The sequence below is a fragment of the Catharus ustulatus genome, chromosome Z (genome assembly GCF_009819885.2).
Source record: "Catharus ustulatus isolate bCatUst1 chromosome Z, bCatUst1.pri.v2, whole genome shotgun sequence".
Lineage (NCBI taxonomy): Eukaryota > Metazoa > Chordata > Aves > Passeriformes > Turdidae > Catharus > Catharus ustulatus.
In genome coordinates this window covers 51220428-51242069 of record NC_046262.2, presented here as the reverse complement: position 1 = coordinate 51242069, position 21642 = coordinate 51220428, and positions in this window count along the sequence as shown.

Genomic DNA, 21642 nt, shown 5'->3' with positions numbered 1-21642 from the left:
AGCACTTAAAGTGGTGTTGTCTTTACAGAACAATGTTAGGACATAAGCAGTCCCTGAAAACACTGAGAGAAGTACTTATTGTTACAGGCTCCCTTCAGAGTTTGCAGTAATGGAAATCACAGTGGTAAACAGTCTTCTTGGCACTTAAATCTCCACATCTTCCTGTTAAGGATGAATTCATTGTGAGACTTTTTGTACCATTTCAGTGCCTTCCGTTTTATTTATGGAGAAAATTTTGTACTGACTGTGTGTGAGAGTTGAGTGGCTTTGCTAGAGGGTCCATGCGCAATCTGTATGTCTGTTACACACCTGGTCAACAAGAGAATGTCTAAAGGGCAAAAGCACATCCTTCCTTAGAAATATGTCTTGATCAGTATTTATCAGATGTTCCTGGGAACATATTTGCTCATGCTGCGATTTTACACTGGAGTTGATATGCTCCATTCTGGGTAGATAATCTGACATATACTGGGCTGAGTTCAGAATCAGAGATCATTTTTCTGTCTCTGTTGTGCTGTCTATTAATGTTTATGAACCACATCTGCTATTTAGAAAACCTATCCGAACAGATGGACAAGATCACTTAATAACCAAATGTTTGCTCAGATTTTTCTAGTTCAACTGCCCTGGGAAAAAATATGTAAAAAATCCCCCATTGGGGAATTTTACTCCAGAAGTTGGAGACCCAACAGTTTAGGGAGACTTTGCATTTGTTTATGTACTGTTTGTCTTTTACTTTTCATGTGCATCAGGTACAATATCTGTATGACATTTTTACGCTGCCTTTATTATAGGAGAGCAGGTGGGGTAGAATTTTACTGCATTTATTTCTTCTATGAGTCATTCTTGTACTGCCCAAGATATCAAAGAGCAAGATTGCTATCCTGAAAAAAAGATTATGCTTTCATTATACTTCTCTGTCTTAAATTTTACTTTGGTGTTTGAGTAAAACCCATATCTCAGGTTCCTGTCATTATCCTCTGGAATATTCTTATTACCTGTCTAATAAATTCAAGGCACTTCCATTGCATACGGTTGTTCTTCAGTTAATGCCAACAACTAGGCACTTGTTCTGAGTAAAGGATTTGGTCTCTATTATTATATTTTGTTTTTTTCATATGGCTATAAGGTTACAATAATAATATTTTACTTCTCAGTAAATGTATTTGCCCTTTTTATTTAACCTAAATATAGTTCAAGTAATTTAAATTTATGCAGCTTTCACTCACATAATGGACTTTACATTGAGCTACAAAAAATTGGAGGAAAACTGCCAGTAAATTAAAAGAAAGTCTCCTTTCTCTGACATATAAACTTTCTTCTACAGCATTTTAAGACATTAATTTGCTTACGGTTTTACAAAGAAAAGAAATATGAAGATTTATGTTCGCATATCATGCAAATTTAAAAGAAACATTATTAAATCAGTCTCCTTAAAGAGCAATTAACTACTGATTTCAACTCCCTTCACAGCAGTAATACATTACTTTATTGAGATACCTGCGTATCAGAAGGTTACAAAATATTTAAAAATTCTTCTGCTGTCCCTATTTTTCTGTTCTTCTGACATTTCAAGTGAGAAGGAAATTTTACCTAGAAAATTCATTGGTTAAGCTCTCTTCACCAAGCAGAAGTGTCTCTAACCTTAGTTTACAATCAAAATGGAAAATATCCATTGCAGTTACAATGTTCACAGATTGGCTGTTGGTTGCCAGACTGTCCAAAATGGTAATTTCACAGATATCAATGGGAAACTTAAAAAGCAATTTATTCTGATATAAACTTTCAAAGTTATGAGAAACTGAGTTTTTTAGGATTTTTGACCTAGGAATTTTAAGGTAATGAGAGATCGTTGAGCAAAAATACAGCACACAGTACTTCTGCAGACAAGTGCGCAAGTTTGAAAGCTTTACCTCATACACATCAAGTGTTTGGCTCATATGAGTTTCCTGATTAATTTTATAAGCTATACATATAATTTCCTGGATAAATTGCTAGTGGTTTTTCCTACCAGTTCAATTGCTCAGTGAAGATTTGACAAAGACAGGGACTTTTACCAAAGTTGTATGATATCCATGTATGGTGATTCTGGTCCAGTATCTTACCTTGCATTTCCTTTCCACTTCATTCAGAACTGTTTCCGGAGACTTTAGAATTCTGAAATTCAAAGGAATGGAAATGGGAGATACTGCTCCTGATAACATGCTGTTAATGATAAAGCTGAAAGGTTTAACTCGAATCCTTGACTACCAGTAAAAAATTTGAGCTTGCCTTCAACACATTTACAAAAACCTAGACATTTTCAGTGAAGTTTCTCTCAAATTGCCCGGTGCTGCTATTTACAATATTATTTGCTGATTACTGAAGTCATGTCTGTTGCTGTCATAACATTCATTAGCAGCATCTTTCACTGTATTCACATTCTCAAATGCACCCAGTTCTCCACACCAAAAGCTTATAAACACCTTACAAAAATATCCAGCACTTGAGTCAGCATTTGGTGCTTAGCCAATTTTGACAATTTAATAAATGGCTTGCATTAAGCCGTGGCAACTGGACATGCAGTGATCCCCACAGTCTGGAAGCAGCCCAAACCATTCAGAGCATAACTAATCCTTGTAAGTAGACACACATAAAGACCTGGTGGAAAAAGACTGGTATTCTATACAGACGTATCTTTGGAAAACACATGGGAACCTGAACACACATGTTACAGGGTTGAGAGTTACACTCAACTGAAGTTGAGAGCTGAGAGTTACACTCAGCTGAAGTTGAGAGTAATTGAGAATTGAAGAATTGTGATACCTGGAAGTAGAACGTGCCCCTGGGTTCCCTAGTACTTCTTCTTTCAGAGGTCTAGGGAAGGATGTGTTTAAATTTCCCCCAGCCTGCCAACTCATCCATTGGAATTTGGCAGTCTGTCTGCCTTGAAATAGGATGGGTGTGGGATCCTGCAGAGAAGGAGTCACTCTCTTGTACATTGACCAAGCCTATTATTTTGCCAATGAAATTAGCTCACTTCAGTTAAAGATTGCATAGCAGAGCAAAGATGCAGAGCAATCCATTCTAAATGCATTAAGTATTCTTCCTAGGGTATGTCCATCCCGGTTTGCTATGATAGGAACAGGCTGACATCATATTTTTCTGAGAAATAGGTGAAAGATCAATGAAGATCTGGTCTGGATGCTTCATGTGCTTCTGTCAAGGAACTACCCCCTGTTGATGACACAACTGTAGGTGCTACCGACTGCACAAAGACAGGTTCCATTGCAGCTGGTGAATGGAAAAGTCGTTAAGACCTCTTTGACTGACATTAAATCCAGTGTGTAACTTGAGAGTGTAGCCTGCCGTCACTCCATGTACAGACAGTCGATCCACTGGCAAGACAGCCAAGCAGGAACTTGGCTGGGCTGCAGGCAGAGCACAGCAGAGTTCAAGGCATACACTGGGGGCTTTCTCCAAGAAGCTGTCAGCTGGCAGATGATGTATAGCCATGGATGGTAGGGATGCCAAAACTGGACAAGGAAAATGAGAACTGGTCTGAATTTCACATTCCGCATCCTGGGCAACATTGTTGAGCTGGGAGGTGCATCTGCAACTAAAACCTCAGTCCAGAGAAAGTTTGAATATATGATTTGCTAATACCAAATAATCCTAGTAAATACCCTCATAATGCCAGTAAAGTAAATTGACTTATTTGAAGGAAAGAGACTTGGCAAAACAATGGATAGATGCTTCTAAAGCAAGTGGATAAGTTGCACAAAAGAATAATCTGACATCAAAACAATGATGCAGTGATAAAAATATTTCGACTGAAAAATATGCATTAGCAATAATCTATGAGAAATGGTAGACTTGGCTGCGCTTTGCTTCAGGGGCAGAAAAAGGTGGATTTTTTTTGAGAATGTCTTATTTACTTTGAAAATTTATTTCATATTCCACAAATGTTGGAAAAGTGACCAAACTCTAAAATACTTGCAAAATCAGTAACATCCCTTTTTCCTCACAGTTTTCCCTTTCAATGAGTAACACAATTTTGGTTTGGCAATGAAGCAAACCAGAAGAGATTTGGAGAGCTGTGAGTTAAAAATTAAAAAGAAGTTAATTTGTAAACCTTTACACAAGGATTTTGATGGGGAGAACTATGGCTGTACAGTAAAACTAAGATATATATAATGTTTCTTTCTAAATAAGTCTAACTCAAATTCAGAATTCCAAGCACCAAAGATTAATTTTGTGAGTCTAATGTAGATATTTACATCCTTTTTGGTGCATAATTGATGTATCATTTAACAAACATAATTCCATATAAGAAAGTTAAGAGGAATACCTGTACTGAATCTGGGTTTTCAGAAACTGACACAGAGTTGTAGAAAACATTTGTCCAGTTTTCATTTTTACTTTACTCCCTACCTTTATGAATAGGTAAACTGATCCTTCAAGCTACTCTTAATATAAGACCCTTACTAATTATTAGGTATATGAAATAAGCAAATAATACTGATGACTATTAAGCAACTTAGGAAGTCTATAGATGTGAAAAACCAGATTTTTCAAGATGTGATATTGAACATTAGATATTATTTTCTGGACTTCATGCTCTGCCTTTGCTTGTTTTGGTTAGTAAATGCTTAGTTATTTGTTGTAGAAAAACTCCTTTAAGTGCAAGGAGTAGGAAGCAAATTATTCTTATCTGAGACAAAAATGCAGAAATGGGGCTAATGTCTAACAGGCTCTCACGAAAAGGAATTTTCCTTTGTCTCCTGGTAGGTGTCAGAAATACACAAGTTGTGCTGGATGACCACAGGATGCCTCATCATCTTAAAACAGTCTGGATGTAGTGATGCTTTTCTTGCCCTATATTTTATTGAAGCCTGAGTATATGCCACAAATGATACTTTCAAAATACGTTTCTGTAGAACCACAAACTTGCTTCTTCTAAATCATTGGTTAGTTATAAACATAAGGCTTACCACCCTTCTTTCTTTGATGGAATAACTTGTATGAGAAGTGCAAGACGAATTTCTCTCTTTATCAGATGGAATTTTCACATTCATTCCATATTTTAAACTTCTCCCTAGGCTACTGCTGTCTGAGGAGTGGGACCTGGTACCCCTCAGATGCTTCAGGAATGTGCACAGTAGTGGCTTATGGTGGCAGGTTTCAGGGATGGGACTTGTAGGGGTCCTGAAGTCACACTACAGTATGTAAGTTTCTGAGGCCATGCAATTGCTCAGACCAATAACAACCTCCAAATAATTTTAAAAATGCGCATCGGATACCCAGCTCTATCAATCATCCTCCTCAGTCAGGAGATGGAATTAGTCCTTTGTCTTGTGTGAGAGCAAATAATCACATAATAATTCCACCACCTGGAGAACTGAAGATTTCTTTATATGCAAATATTGAGCAATTTGCATTGAGATTCAAATATTAAGTAATTTTCTTTAGCCACTAAGCAGCCCTACAGCACACATGAATATGGTATACTTTGGAACTGAGATTTACTATCCATCTCTTTAAAAAAATTGGCATAAAATAGGCCAAAGAAATAATGGTGCTCTTGACAAGTGATCTTTAAATACATTTTCTGAGGCTGTTCTTTTTCCAGCAACCTTTTCACATTTGATTAATATTCCCTCCTGTTTTCTGGTTCAGAACCTTACTTCTTTGGTCTGTGTTGGATCTAAAACTGAAAGCTAGAAAACTCCACAACCTTTGTTTTCCTAGGAAAACTGACTCTATTATTTCCATATCTCAGGTTTATCTTGTATGTTGTCAAAACACAAAAAAGATATGTAATTTTTGCATATGATGTCAGAAAAAAAGAAGAGTAAAGAGAAGCCAAAGCTTTTCAAGTTAAACTTGCTTTGCAGCCAAACATTTTTCAGATGTTGAAAACACAGCAGGTTAAATATTCTAGGATTATGTTCAAATCTTTCTGAGAGCATGAGAGTTCATTCAAAATACCCTGTAGAAGAAAAGAAAAATTCATTTAGTAGGGATCACAGAATTTCCCTCAGTTAAAAAAACCATGTATTAATAACTGACAGAAAATATTGAATCTGTTTTAGTGAAATAGCTGACACTTTCCCCCACTGGAGACATTAACAATACTACTCCAAATATCTGTGGATTAGGCTGATGTAATCTTTCAGTTACCCGGAAATATCTTGGGCACAGGGGATTGTCTACATGTATTATTTAGCAGACAAAATGCTGCATGGCCACAAAAAGCTTCTTGCAAGCACTAGGATGAGGTCTCACATGTTCCTGAGATACAGTCTAAATAGGAAGGTGGTGTCTAGGAATGTGTGGGGTTTCCATAAGTAATGTCCTAACCTACCTGTTTTAATTAAACCAAAGTACTCAGCGCTTTGCAACCCCACAGTAAGAGCAGAGCTATAACCTCCAAAAAAACAGAGAAAAAGCTTGTGGGCTTATTTGATTTTTTTCACATTTAAGGGCATTTTGCTTTGTTTTTGACAAGGAGATATATTATGGCTTGGGACAAAAGTGTAAAGAACTTGAGGCAATTTTGGGTGTCACAATATAAGAAATACATCAGTGAGTGCCCAAAGGAGGGAAATTATGATAGTGAAGAAACTTGAGTTGCAGCTGAAGTCACTTGGTCATTTCAGCTCTGAATTACAGTTCGACTATCCAGCTTTGTATTAAAGTTTTGCACTCCTAACAGCAATCACCATTAACCACTGAGATTTAAAAAACAAAACTAACAGAAATAAAAATAAAACCTAAACAATCCAAACAAAAATCCACTGGAAACTGTAACAAGACTTTTACTGAGAGATTGTGACATTAAATTGGCTTTTTTGTTTCAAAACTCAGAGGAATAACTTCCTGTATTCTGTCACTTCTTGGAATAATTTATTATCGATTTTTTCATTCTTTTCTTCTTCTGCTTTTGTTTTGTGGAGTTCTCTTTTTCTGCCTCACCAGATCTGATTCAGAACTTATTATTACTCCTTAAACTTTAATGGGCACTGAAAAAATGCTCAGGTTGACACTGCTTGCATGTTTTTAAAGAGTTTGTCTCTCACTTTTCCCTACCATAATAATTCAGAAGTTTTCCCAATTTATTTACTGGTGCCTGAACCATGTATAAAACCATGTATAAAAGAGAAGATTCCCGTAGTGAAGGTAATATGCCCATGGAAAATTTAACAGTCCTGCTAGAAGTGTTTGAACTCAGTAGGCATCAGTTAAATTATATTGGCATTAATCAATATATACGTAAGGAGCATTTCCATAGAACACCAGAATCAGTATAATCTTCAGTTTCTGGGCAAATCCAAAGACCCCAGAGAGATGGAGGAGAGGATTGTATAGCAGCATCGACAGAAATGAAGAAGACCGAAAGAAAAGAGTCCTTTCAGTCCTTTCAGAGAGTATAAGCATACAAAAAGGACATTTATACACTTCAAAATTAGTTTTTTTGGTTTTTTAGCATCCTGATAAAAACAGTTACTTATGCTTATTTGTCAGTCTGAAGGGGCATGGGTCGACGCTGTCTCTGTGTTTGTCAGATGTCCACTAAGGAAACATCAGGCTGGGTCAATCTAGGACAAGAAAACAGTTGTTAACTACTTTGTTCTTGCTGTTTGCTGAAATGGAAAACAAGTAACACTCTACATTATAAGGAATGAATTGCTGTCTTTGTAGGTGTTGTAAGGCTATCTTTAATGTCCACAAACAATCATTGAAACATTGAGATTGGATACCAGCTAGTCTGGCTCCATTATTAGGTGGATAGTGAAGATATGTGTTGCAGTCAAATAGTTTCTCTATTTCAAGAGTGGTGCTATAACAAGACACTTACAGACCTTTGTGTATAGATTTCCCTCCCATCAGATTTCTCTCTGCCTTAAATTCACCCATGAATCTCAAATATTTTTTAGTCATATTATAATGTATATCAAACTAAAAAGCCTACTAGATAGAAGGAAAAGAAATTGGATGTTTATACTAAAACCCAAAAAAAGACAACATACACACCCTTTGTTCTTGAGGGAAGGTGACAGGGAAGCAGCAGTACTTAAGGGTGGAAAAAGTCCTTGTTCTACTAGGAGGATTGATGTGTCTTTTCTTAACAAGAGAACTTGTAAGGCCATATGAAACTGGTGGACAATTTTTCCTTATTTGAAACGAGCTGCCACAGTCTATTATCTAGCGGTGTCTGCTCCCCAGTTCTGGGTAGCAGATTGGTGCAATTCTGTCTGTGAGGGGGATGCAGACCCTCTACCCACCCCAGGGCTCCTTCTTCAAGTGTCTGACTGGCATCCAGCTCACCTGGCAGCCTGCAAGTCCTGGGACTGCAAACTGCAAATAGCCCCTCTATGACTTTTCCTTCCTGGAATACCCAGCAGCACACAGATGTAGTACCACTGGTTGTCTGCTGGCCACTCAGCCACAAGCCACTGAGATTAAGAATCCTGGTTTATATGTATATGAAAATACATGATTAAGGTATCAGATTCCTAGGAAACTGCAATGCTGCTATAAACTTCTTTGCTAGGAACCTGTAATGCTTCTATAAACTTCTTTGCATGTGCAATTCAGTCTGATGCAACAAGAGCATTTTAGAGAATTGATACATTTTAGAAAATAATATTATCTCCTTGGCAGCTTTGACCTCTGATTACTTCAAAAATTACAGTAATTTCACAAATACAAGCTGCACCATTTTGACTAAGATTTTTCTCCCAAACTGGAAATGCGGCTAATATTCAGGAGCGGCTAGTATGTGAATAATTTTCTGACATTTACAACCTCAGGAAGTGCTAGCCAGAGTGCCGAGCCGAGTAGCTGCAAAGCCAGCATTTCGTGATTTTTACAAATTGTTACTCTGTTGCACCGCGGGTGGAGCCTGGCTGCCTGCAGGCAGCACGGGGGGCGGGGAGAGAGGCGGGAGAGCTCTTTCCTTCCCTCTGCCGCAGCCTGGGTGAGAGACCGGGGGGCCCCGTGCCACCATTACTGCAGCTCAGGGAGGCGGTGGGGGCCCCGCACCGCCATTGCCATGGCTCGGGGAGATGGCGGGGTGCTCCATCCCTGCCCGCTGCCGTGGGAGCGATGGGGGCTCCGTCCCTGCCTGCCACCACAGGGCAGCGCTGGGCCGTGGTGACCGAGCCCAGTGGCAGCGGCGGCTGGCCCCCAGGGGCCCCGCCAAGCGGCAGTGTCGGGCTGGGCCACCTGGCCCCGTCGGCAGCCCCGAGCGGGCCGAGCCTGCACAGCCCGAGCCGAGCCAGTAAACCCCGCCCTGCCGGGGTTCTGTTACTATTTGGCAACTTTGTTGCACGCGGGTCCTCGCTGCGAATGACAGAGCGGCTTATACTCGGATGCGACTTATTTATGGACAAAAACCGAAATATTTGCCAACACCCAGAGATGAGGTTTACACTCAGTGCGGCTTGTATTCATAAATTTACTGTACTAGGAATTATATCACCCTCTTCATCTTACCTGAGATATCTGAAAGTTATTTACTTTCCTTACTGTTTCCCATTTTTCAGTTTTGATAAATTATGGCAATCTGCATTTGTGGAATTAATATTTCTTCACTATAAGTTGTGTAAATCCAGAGAGAAAAGCTAGCAATTTTATGGTGGGCTATTCTGAAGTCAGCAGTAGAGAGAGACAGCAGAGAAAGGTGTAGAATTAGCTATTAAGGACAATTGAATTGTTAAAGTTACCACCCAGGCTGTGATGCTAGAAATCAATACTTGACATGGTAACTTCAAATCCAGTAGATAAAGACGCAATTATTGTGGTATCCAGTGAAAAAACAAAGGAGTCTCTTGAATAACCACCAGTGCCTGAACGTGGATGGATGTGTAAAGATAAATCTGAAAACTGGGGACAGAAAAAGGAGTGTAAAATGGTGTGATCTGTAAGAGTAAATCCTTAGGTTTGCACAATTCAGATTTTTGCAACCTGTTAACTTTCTCAACTATGAACAAAAAGCTCTTGTTCCTGCTTAGCAAAAGTGATGTGGTACAGCTTTGCGTTTAGGACAGTACCTCCTTGCCTTGTTGCACAAAAACCCCCAAACAAAAACCACAAACAAATCCAACCACCAAATCCAATACCTGAACAGCAGTCACTTCAGCAGTCACTTCAACTGCTGAACCCTTGACTCAGTGGGTTTGCTTGCCTCTCCAGAAGCAGTTTGTCTCCCTGAACTCTCTCTCTCTCTTTGCTTTTTTTTCTTCAAATCTTAGTGGAAGATTATTGCTTATTGTTATTCACAGACTTCGGACTTGGGAAGTTTGTCAAAGAGGGAAAAATAAATGAAGACAAAATTAATTCTTGCATGGAATCTGCCTAACTCAGGGATTCTTAGTCCAGTGATTCTGTGGGCACTAGTGTGCAACTTCTATGGCCATATGAAATCAAGTGGACAACTTTTTCTTATTTGAAACAGAGGAGAAGAGAAAAGAGAAGAGAAGAGAAGAGAAGAGAAGAGAAGAGAAGAGAAGAGAAGAGAAGAGAAGAGAAGAGAAGAGAAGAGAAGAGAAGAGAAGAGAAGAGAAGAGAAGAGAAGAGAAGAGAAGAGAAGAGAAGAGAAGAGAAGAGAAGAGAAGAGAAGAGCCAATAAGTCATAAAAATATCTTACCAATAAAAATGTCTAAAAGGAGCTAAAAATTTCTAGAGGTCCACAGGCAAAAAAACCCTCAAAAAGGTTTAAAAGAACTGATCCTTCATACTTTCTCTTCAAGAGATGATAATTGCTATTCTTTTGCAGAAATTATTTTTCCACACTAAAAGATTAATTTTCATCATATGTCTGACTTGTTCGTATCACAGCTCTCTGTTTTGGATAGGTTGTTTTAGAAACTGTTTGCATGACGATTCTAGTAAGAAACTGAAGTGATCCAGTAATTCCTCCTCTATGACACAACTGGGAAATATCACCCAGTTTCCCTTTGCCCTTTTCCATTGACTAGAGGCAGTTGGTGAGAAGGTAGGATGAAAAGACCTTGTGCCATTGTGTTAAGGTCTTTCTGTCTCACTTCTCTGAAATCAGTAAGATTTTAGAGGTGTCCATGAAACTGCACCCTAGGCCTTGCCTGCCCGCTCCCCAATTACCTTGCAGAGCTGGCCTGGGATGCTGTTTCATGTAGAACATAAGATATTAAAGGCTCTTATCCCAGGGTTGGTATTCTGCTTTATTCTTAGGCTTCCATGTGGTCAGAGCGAGAGATGGGGATAAAGAGAGCGCCCACACGTGGGCTCAGGGTTTTTCTCTGGGTCAGGAAAGGGGAGGGGTCAGCCTTGGCCTCCGGCCAATCCCACCGCAGGGGCCAGTCCACCGGTCCTGCAGGGGTCACAGGGCTAAAGGGACATACCATCCCCAAAACAGTAGGGTATTGGGTTACAACATCTCACCCTTTTTTTGTTTAAAAGAAGAGAGAAAGGTATTAGGTTGTTAAAAGGAAAACAAACATTTTAAAACATGTTAAAAGTCTCTGAGTCTGCCGGGAGGTCATCTTCTGTGTCAGTTCTCTCTCCTCTCCGGCGGCGTCTTCTTTTTGAAGCAACTGCGACTTGCTTCTCTTCCTCTTCAGCTGGAGCTGGCTGTTTAGGGACATAAGGCTTCACCCATTTCTGGGGAATCCATCGAGGGCCTGAGGGAGTGGATACACACGCATAACCACGTCCCCAGGTAACAAGCTCATAGGGACCTTTGGTTTCCCAGGTTTCTGGATCCCTAATCAAAACTGGTGGATGCTCAGACAGCTTGAACTGTTTGCCACTGTTAAAATGACGAACCACAGGAGGATTCATGTTTTCAAATGAACAGTTCAAGAAATTGACAGTGAACAGGGCTTTGCACAGCTTCTGCTGTGGAGACATCCACACAGTTGAATTGCTCTGTCTAGCCAGAACATGCTTGAGCGTCTGGTGTGCACGCTCAATCACAGCTTGGCCTGTGGGGGAGTGGGGGATGCCTGTCTTATGTTCCACTCCCCACTGCTGGACAAATTCCAGGAACTCCTTGGACACATATGCTGGGCCATTATCTGTTTTGATTTCCTTAGGGATCCCCAATACTGAAAAAGCTTGCACTAGGTGTTGTTTGGCATGCACAGCTCTTTCTCCTGCATGGGCAGAGGCATAAACTGCACCTGAATATGTGTCAATGCTTACATGAACATATTTGAGGCGACCAAAACTGGGAATGTGTGTGATGTCTGTCTGCCACACCTCACAGCTGCCAAGGCCTCGGGGGTTAACTCCTGCACCTAGCGATGGCATGGCCTGGAGCTGGCAGCTGGGACAGGTGGCCACAATGGCTTGAGCCTGACTCCGTGTTAGCTTGAACGGACGGATCAGACCTGGCACATTCTGATGGTATTGCTGGTGGCTCAGCTTTGCCTGTTGGAAGATGTCTGGGAGGCGTGCTTGTTCTGCTGGGGTGGCAAGGGAGTCTGCCTGACGATTCCCTTCTGCGATCTCACCTGGCAAATCGGTATGTGACCTCACATGCATCACATAGAACGGATGTTCTCTATGAGAAATTAGATAGATTAATTTTGACAGCAACCTGAAAAGCTGCTCATTGTCAACCTCTTTGAGCACTGCCTGCTCCGCCCTGGACACTACTCCCGCTACATAAGCTGAGTCTGTTACCAAGTTGATTGGCTCTGAGAACTTCTCAAAAGCTCTTACCACTGCAGCCAGTTCAGCTACCTGAGGCGAACCCTCCACAAACTCAACATCAGCTTCCCAATGCTGAGTCTGAGGATTTCTCCAAGTCATCACCAACTTGTGGGAAGCCCCAGAAGCGTCTGTGAACACTGTGAGAGCTTTGAGTGGTCTCCGACTCCTCTTCTCACGAGGAATGAGGTGGAATTCCTCATTGAACAGCTTGTGAGACGGGGCATGGACAGATATTTGTCCACTGTAGCTGTCCAGAGACAACTGGAGACTGGCATTGCTCTGGAGCAAGTGCTCGAACATCTCCTTTGTCAGCCTCTCAGGAGAGTTCCTTCCCTCCTCGGAGAGTTTGACTGGAAGGTGGATACATGTGAAGTCACAACCTGCCAGCTCATACAGTCTCATCCTTGCCTTACGAATCAGCTGAGCTATGAGTTCTTGTGGCTTTGTGATGGTTTTGGATCTTTGGTGGGAGAGGAAGACCCATTCTATGATTAAGAGCGAATCTCTCTGCCCCTCGATCCACTGGAATATCAAACCGTGTAAGTGTGGCAGTTTTCCCAGAATTATGAATTTGAAAGGCAGTTCAGGCTTGTAGCGATGAGCCTGCCTCTCTGCCAGAGCTTTCTGTACCTTTTCGATTGCAGCTTTTGCCTCTGGGGTCAGTTCCCTGGGAGAAATCAGCTCTCTCTCCCCCTTCAATAAATTGAAAAGGGGCTCTAGGTCCTCATTAGGGAGGCCTAGCCAGGGCCTAACCCAATTCAAAGACCCACACAAGGAATGGAGATCTGCTAAGGTTTTTGGGTTACAATTAATGTCCAATTTCTGAGGAACAATGGTCCTTGCAGTGATTTCCAGGCCCAGGTACTTCCAAGGTGGCATCCTTTGGACTTTATCCTCCTGCAATTGAAATCCAGCAGAGGTTAAAACCTTAACCACCAGGTCAAGCGTGTGTTGGAGTATAGAGTCATCGGGGGCACACACAAGCAAGTCATCTACATAATGTAGGATGACAGCTTCCTTTCTCTGAGCATGCACTGGAGACAGCAATGAGGCCACATACCACTGGCATATGAAAGGACTACACTTCATCCCTTGAGGGAGCACTTTCCAGCGGTAGCGCTTCATTGGGGCTTCTCTGTTGATGGTAGGAACAGAGAAGGCAAACCGTGGAGCATCTGCTGGGTGTAAAGGGATTTGAAAGAAACAGTCCTTAATATCTAAAACTACCAATTTCCAATTTTGAGGGAGCATCGTTGGAGAGGGCATCCCTGGTTGAAGTGATCCCATGTCTGCTATAATTTTGTTTATTTCCCGGAGATCATGTAACAATCTCCATTTGTCCTTCCCTGGTTTCTTAATTACAAATACCGGGGAATTCCAAGGACTTGTAGTTTCTTCTATGTGTCCTTTTGCCAATTGTTCTGCTACAAGCTCTTCCAGCGCCTTAAGTTTTTCTCTACTCATCGACCACTGAGCTGTCCAGATTGGAGAATCATCTAACCATGTCAATTTGTGGGCAGGGCGCTCCTCAGTGGCCGCCTTTAAAAATCCTGAGAATTTTTGGGAATCACCATTTTCATTCCCCACTGAGACATGGTATCTCTTCCCCACAGGGGGCACTTATAGTCTGTAACAAATGGACGGACACTAGCTATTTTTCCATCCGGCCCCTCAATTTGCACGATGCTTTTTGATATTTTTGCCAATTTGATTCCCCCTATACCTTGGATTTTGCCTGCCACGGGTTGCAATTCCCATTGTGACGGCCACATCCTTTCGGGTATGATCGTCACATCTGCCCCTGTGTCCAGTACCCCCTCCACATGGAGATGGTCTGAACCATGGGTCAGATTGCATGCCATAGAGGGTTTTTCCTCACCCACCACCTCTGCCCAATAGACTTCAGGTGATTTTCCTTCTGCTGTGATTTCCTTTGGAACAGGGATGGCCTGGGCGAGGATTTGCCCCTCGTTCAGGTAATAAGGTGGTTGTGAACAGCGTGCTAAGAGAACGAAACCTGAGACATTTTCCTTCTTGGATAATGGAAGTAATTCCATCTCCAAGGGTGTGTGTGCTGTGTCCCCCATAACTAAATACTCACAGCGCAGTTCCAAATGCAACAGCGTCAGGTCCAGTGAAGTGCTAGACAGATCCACTGTAATTGCTGTCCACTCTGTTGACATAAAACAAACACCTTTAGTGGTCTTAAGATTGAGACGACCAAAAGGCGTCCAACCCTTGCCAATTGAATATTTAACATTAATGCTATCATTAATCCCCACACCATTTGTCCCGTCCTCCCCCTTAGTTTTAAAGAGAGAGGTTTTTTTCCCGTGTGGAACCCGCAGTATTTATATCTTTGCGCGTTATGGTATTTATGGCAGGCACGCGCTGTACACCTAGTTTTTTTGTTTGTTGGTTTTCTTCTGTTTCTGGCTGTGTGGGCAATCCCTTGCACAGTGTCCAGTTTTCTTGCACTGGAAGCAGGTGATGTGCTGCAGCTGCTGTGGTGGTACCGGTTGCTTCCTTGGTCCTGGTGTCATCGCTGCTGCAGATCGTGAGTGTGCTGGTCCTGGATTCCTCTCTGGTGCACTGAACAGTTCTGCTTTTCTGGTGCAGGCTTCTGTCATCTGTGCTAAGCTAGGTGGTGGGTCGAGGGGAAGACTAAGTATGACCCTGCGACATGATTCATTAGCGTTTTTCTGAGCCATCTCCTTTAGTAGCTCTGCCTGCACCTTTGGGTCCGAGACTTGTCTCTCCACCTGTGCACGGAGGCGATCCAGAAACTGCAAGAAACTTTCTGAAGGAAACTGTTTAATATTAACATAACTACCTGTAACTTCAGTAGTAGGTAATTGATGGAAAGCTTTTTCTGCTGCTAGAGAGATCTTATCCAAAACAAATTTAGTTAATAAACGTGCCTGTTTATCAGGGCTTTGGTACTCTCCTTCTCCTGTTAGGTGTTCCTGTGTAATATCATTATCATCCTCATCTTTTGCACTTTCTGGGCTTTGTTGTAGTTCCTGCAAAAGCACTCTTAAAGATCTTTTCCAAATACTTTCCCATAAATCAAATTCCAAAGCTGAAAGTAAACATCTGAATAAATCCTTAATATCATTAGGTACCATCTCATGAGAACTAAATGTTGCTCTTAAAAATCCTTTAAACATTTCACTGTGTCTGCCAAATTCTCTTTGAATCTTACAAATTTCCTTTTTATCTTGGTATGGTAGCGGCTGATATGTTCTCCTGCCATTTCTCTTACCCATATAACTGACAGGAGCCACAGACGGTATCTGAGTTTCTAGAATCGGGGTTTTAGGGATGGGCTGTATTCCTCCCTCTGCTCTGGGCTGTGTTATCTGTGTATTCTGTCCCTTTACAGAGACAGTGTCCTGAGGAATGGGCGGAGCCGAGGGCCTTATCTCAGAGGGAGGTCCCATAGAACCTGTAGAACCAGTATTCCCACACCCACCCCCACCCCCACCCCCATCTGTGCTAGCTTGATAGCTTGGGGGAAGGGATGGCAAAACCTGAATAGAGTGAGAATTGCCCTGAATACTCAGGGGCCAGGATGAGTTTGGAGAGAGGTCTGAGGGTGTTATCAAGGGAGAAGGAGTATTATGGGAAGAAGAAGAGTTTAATGCCATGTGGCTGGAGCCATTTTGGGGTCTGCTTTCAGCCTCAGTAGTAAAAGACACGTGGCTGTCAGCATGAGTTCGAGAGACAGAGGAGTCAGATTTCTTAGGTGAAGAGGGAACAACACATGCAGAGGGACAGATACAAGAACTGGTTGACTCTGAAGCAGTTTGCTGTGGCTGCCTGTTATTTCCTGTTTGAAGTAACAGTTTTCTAATTTGCAAAAATATTGGGATGAACATTAAGGCTTTTTTATCTCCATGTTCGACTTTTAAAGTTAATAAATCTCCAATTTCATTCCAAAAGAAAACCGAATTCATATCTGCCAAATTAAGATCTGATTTTACTACAGACAGCCACCTAGCAAACCTATCAAGTTCTCTGTTAGTAATAATCACATTTGCAATTTTTAAAAGTTCTCTAATTTGTGAAGCCACGCTCTGTTGCAAAGTAGATTGCTGTGTACCCATATTTTTCACAGCAATTTACTCTAATATCTCACTACAAAGCACAGTTAAAACACAGTAAGAGAAGACTGCTAGTTGCCGGCCAAGCTGGCACCTCCCCCCACAGAGAATCACAGGCTGCAGCAAAAACGGCACCTCTCTTTGAAATCAGCTGTCTGGTGTGATACTGTACACACGGCAGAAACCGTTTCAAGGCTGCCTTGCTACCCCCACCAGTGTCTCCGGCTGTTCACAGCTCCAAACCCCCAGGGAGGACGCTGTGCAGCCCAGCCCCCCGTACCTCGATGTTACAGAGAAAGCACCTCAAAATCCCCCTCCCCACGGAGGAAAATTTATACTTACCACTCTGTGCGAAGTACCGAGGAGCTGAAGAACTGTACTTTGTAATCTGTTCCTGAAAACCGACCTCCCTTGGGCTGGAAGGTTTACCGGTTTCGTCCCCTTAAGCTAGACCTGCTAGAAAGCAAGTTTCGCCCACAGGGTAGCTGACTTCCCGTCGGCTTCCTAACCCTTCTAAGGGTCACAGCCTCTCACGTGGGTTTTAATTTAAAAAGCACCACGTTCGGGGCGCCAACTGAAACTGCACCCTAGGCCTCGCCTGCCTGCTCCCCAATTACCTTGCAGAGCTGACCTGGGATGCTGTTTCATGTAGAACATAAGATATTAAAGGCTCTTATCCCAGGGTTGGTATTCTGCTTTATTCTTAGGCTTCCATGTGGTCAGAGCGAGAGATGGGGATAAAAAGAAAGCCCACACGTGGGCTCAGGGTTTTTCTCTGGGTCAGGAAAGGGGAGGGGTCAGCCTTGGCCTCAGGCCAATCCCACCGCAGGGGCCAGTCCACCGGTCCTGCAGGGGTCACAGGGCTCAAGGGACATACCATCCCCAAAACAGTAGGGTATTGGGTTACACCATGTCCACACAGCAAAGATGTAGCTTCCAAACAGCCTATTGTGTTAGGCTGAGCTACAGTAAGGATTCAAATCTTCTCCACAGTTCTAGAGGCATAAAATCATCAAAAACTAGAAATTTATTTTCAGGTTTCAAAGGAAAATAATGAGCCTGTTCACTTGTGTAGGTTCTTCTTCTGATGCAGAATAATTGCTGACAAGGACAGTACTGAATACTTCAAAACTTGTTTTATTTTGTTCAGTTTTACTGGCTCATTAGAAACCATTACTTCTCAGTACCAATTTTTAAAGTTCCTAACAAAAGAAGTTTCAGACCCAATTCTGGAGAAGATGTTTTGTGGTAGAATCTTTGCTTGGATTAACAACAGGAACTTAGTCAATCTGATCCAATCCTAACAAAATACTTGCTGGCAAGACAATCACAAGAAGAGTCAAAAAATTGCATGCTGGCTTTACTTTCTCCCCTAAAGAGAGACACCATTTTGTCCTGTTGCTCTTAACCTTTCTGATATCACATGGAAAAGTATCTCCAGTAGTATTCTGCTGCAGCCTGTTCAGGTGTATGTCTGTGTTTAGTGAGGTGGACTAAAAAGTGAGAGACTTTTTTTCCTTAAAAAGAAAAGAAGTTGTTCTAGAGCGAGGCATTTGCTGTTGATAAAACCAGAGTGATTAATTTACATGTACAGTTGCCTCTGAGGCTAACAGACATCCTCCTGACAGTGTTGAGCAGCTGGATCTACCAGAAATTAATATTTCATAGCAAAAATCAGCTCTTTCTGATAAACATGGAAGAGGTGCTGGTGGCAGCATTGCCATAGGCCAACTTCTGTCAGCAACGAGCTTTGTAGTATGTAAATGGTGTCTTTGACATTCCACTCTTTGACTAAGGGGTATTAAGTCTGTGCTTTTCCAATCCCCTCTTATATCTTAATGGTTTTTTTTTTATTTTCCATGATGTCAGCAAATTTCTCCTTGGAAGAAACTAACGTGGTACTGGTAGTAATGACCTATGTGGTAAAGTTCCAAAGGTAGAAGGATAATTTTGTTTTCTGGTAAGGAATGATGGTTAAGGCCTTTATTTTAGGTTAAGGAAGGTTTTGGGTGACTAAGAACAATCAAAGGATAACTGTTTTATTAAGTCTAAAAAAGAGAAGGTGTCTAGCAACCAACAACTTATCATGGTATAAGCACTATCACATCTGCTGTCTGTATCTATATTTAACTGTATATTTTCTGTATTATTCATGTACGTGTTGTTCTTACACTATATAACTTATTCAGCTATACTACTGAATTTTTAAGAGTAGTCATTTTTTTCTGAATGAATAATTAGGATTATGTTAAAGCATATGTATAGACACCTAATCAAGCACTAAACCATCTTAAATGAATACCTGGACTTCTGAATAGGAAATATAGTCTCTAACATGGAGATATCCATCTTTTGAAGGCTGCTATTCCTCTGGATGTTGTATGTTATCAGACTACTGCAGACCAGCTGTCTTTTGCTCAGGATAGGGCAGAGCAATTACTCACTTCAAATTTTTGGTATCAAAATTGCCCAGGAAGCCAACACAAATCTCAGCAAAAATTAGTGATGTTTAGATATCATGGATGGCTTGTTGGATCTGAATCGACAATGCAGAAACAAAAGCCATTATGCAGTCACTTTCTGATCCGCAGATGCTTAAATGAATCATTTCTCCTCACCAGGGCAATCAAGATAACTTGCTGTAAAACTGTTTCTCCCAAGATGTTCCGCTAACTGAAAATCTAGGTCTAACACATTCCCTTTGAAAAAATTAGGTCACAACACTCCTGACTTGATTCATTGCACATCTATTGTTTTCCAGAAAAATAAAGCATGCAGTCAGGTTTATGTGTTTATTACATAAAACCAGGAGGCTCACTGGTGTCAGAGACACCTCTTCCATTGTGCCGTCAGTAAACAAAAAAGCAACAAATTTAGCAGAAAATTTAAATACTGCTAATCCCTCAAAGGTGGGACAAAATTCATCATTATGTAAAGATCAACTGTTGTCTAAAGGAAAAAATATATATCATTATCTAGTTCCCCTATATTTTGCAACTTAATTGATTATGTCAATTCCTAACTAGCATTCTACATACAAGTTAGGCTTTTTTAGGTTTGGGGCTAGAAAAAATGAAGAGATGTTGCAAGAATTTATTTTCAGGTGGGTGGAACTACTGTTGATTGATTTGTACCTGAAAGTAAAACAAATTTTTCTGGAAAATGCGTCCTTTAACGTTTATTTGGAGTAAGTACCTACTAAGACCCTAGGAAGGGAAACAAATATAGAAGTCTCCATTCTGTGTAGCAAATATAGATAGGGCAGCATACATTTTTTTCATGTAAAGCAAAATTTATCTGATACTGATACTCTTCAGCACACCGAGAGAGACTAATTTTCTAGCTACTCTGAACAGTTCTAAGTAGACAGCTAAAAAAAATTGGCATCGTGCTTTATAAAACTCAGAGGATAATGCAAAGGAAATGTCCCTGCATTCTCACTCATTATTGTCTACTTCATAAGCATCTAAAGTTGTTTTCTGGGAAAAAAATGAACAGCACACTTGAGATCCTTTTGAGGGTGTCTGGGTTTTGGTGCTGTTGCTGCTTCAGTCTGTTAAAGTGGAAGGTGAGCTCAGTGTTGGCTTCTGCAATGGCCCAGATAAAGGAAGAAAGACTTGCTCCCCTTCCCATTTCCCAGTGCCCTTGAATGGCTATGTTCATAATATAATAGTGTTCATTTATTTTTAAACAATGGATAAAAATATAAGAACTCAAAAAATATAAAAGACTCTTTTTTTTTTTTTTTTTTCTTTTTTCTTTCAGAGTATTCTCATGAGAAGAGACAGCTTTTTGACTTGTTCCAGCACAGTGTCTGTGAGAAAGTCGTGCTTTCAGGTCAACACCAGCTATTTCAGGAAAAGATGCTGGCAATATCAGACCAGGGCTTCCATCAGTGAAGTCACACAGGTCACTGTGGAGAAAAACTCTCATTAATGGTGCAGGTGTTGGTCTCAAAACTCACCAGGGTTTGCATTTGACTTGAAATAGTATAAATTTTTCAAAGTGAAATGCTAGACACATGTATTCTCCTACCTCCTGAGGGCTATTAGGTGGAAAATAATTGATTTCTTTGGCAACAGAATCACAAAAACTATAGCAAGATCTGTAGTAATGATGGATGGCAAGATAAGTTATGAGGGAAATGTAAATTACTAAATTACTAAATACTCATTAAATGTTGAGAAGCAACTGAAGCGTTTTTCACCTTCAGAAAATAGTTAAGAATTGAGAATGACTGTAAAAGAAAGTGTAAATTTAGAATTAATTTTGGAATTGCTACTAAGAAGATCAACTGGACCCTGAAATGGTCCCTCAAAAAAGTGACAGAAGCCTAAAATGTGTAACTATAACCTGAAGAACATTGAAGAATGTGGCAGTGGTGATGGGATGGACTGAACAGGTGGTCCATATTTATTTCCCACATAAGATTTTTCTGTGGCTCCATGAACACATTCAAGAAATCTACAGTATATAAAAATCTTCTGTGCATTCCTATAAACACATAAAGGGGCTCTTAAAAACTTGTATGACTGTAATATCCGCCATATGTTCTTATGGTTGAAAATAGCAGCAAAAACCACAGTAATGGAAGAGAGCTTCTGAGTCTGGTCCGTTTTTAACAACAGAAAGCACACCACATAATCTCATTCAGAGATGTGTGAAGCTTTATCTCAAACCTAATTAAATTTTGCCCCTCTGATTCAATCCAGTAACTGCAGTCCCAGTACCTCATTCCTTTCACACAAACCTTCATTTAATTTAAGCCCATACTTATTCATGACTACTTACACTCATTTGTTCTTGTGCCAGCACCATCCTTTGGCTTTAATAGCTCTTCTCTTCCCTGGTACTT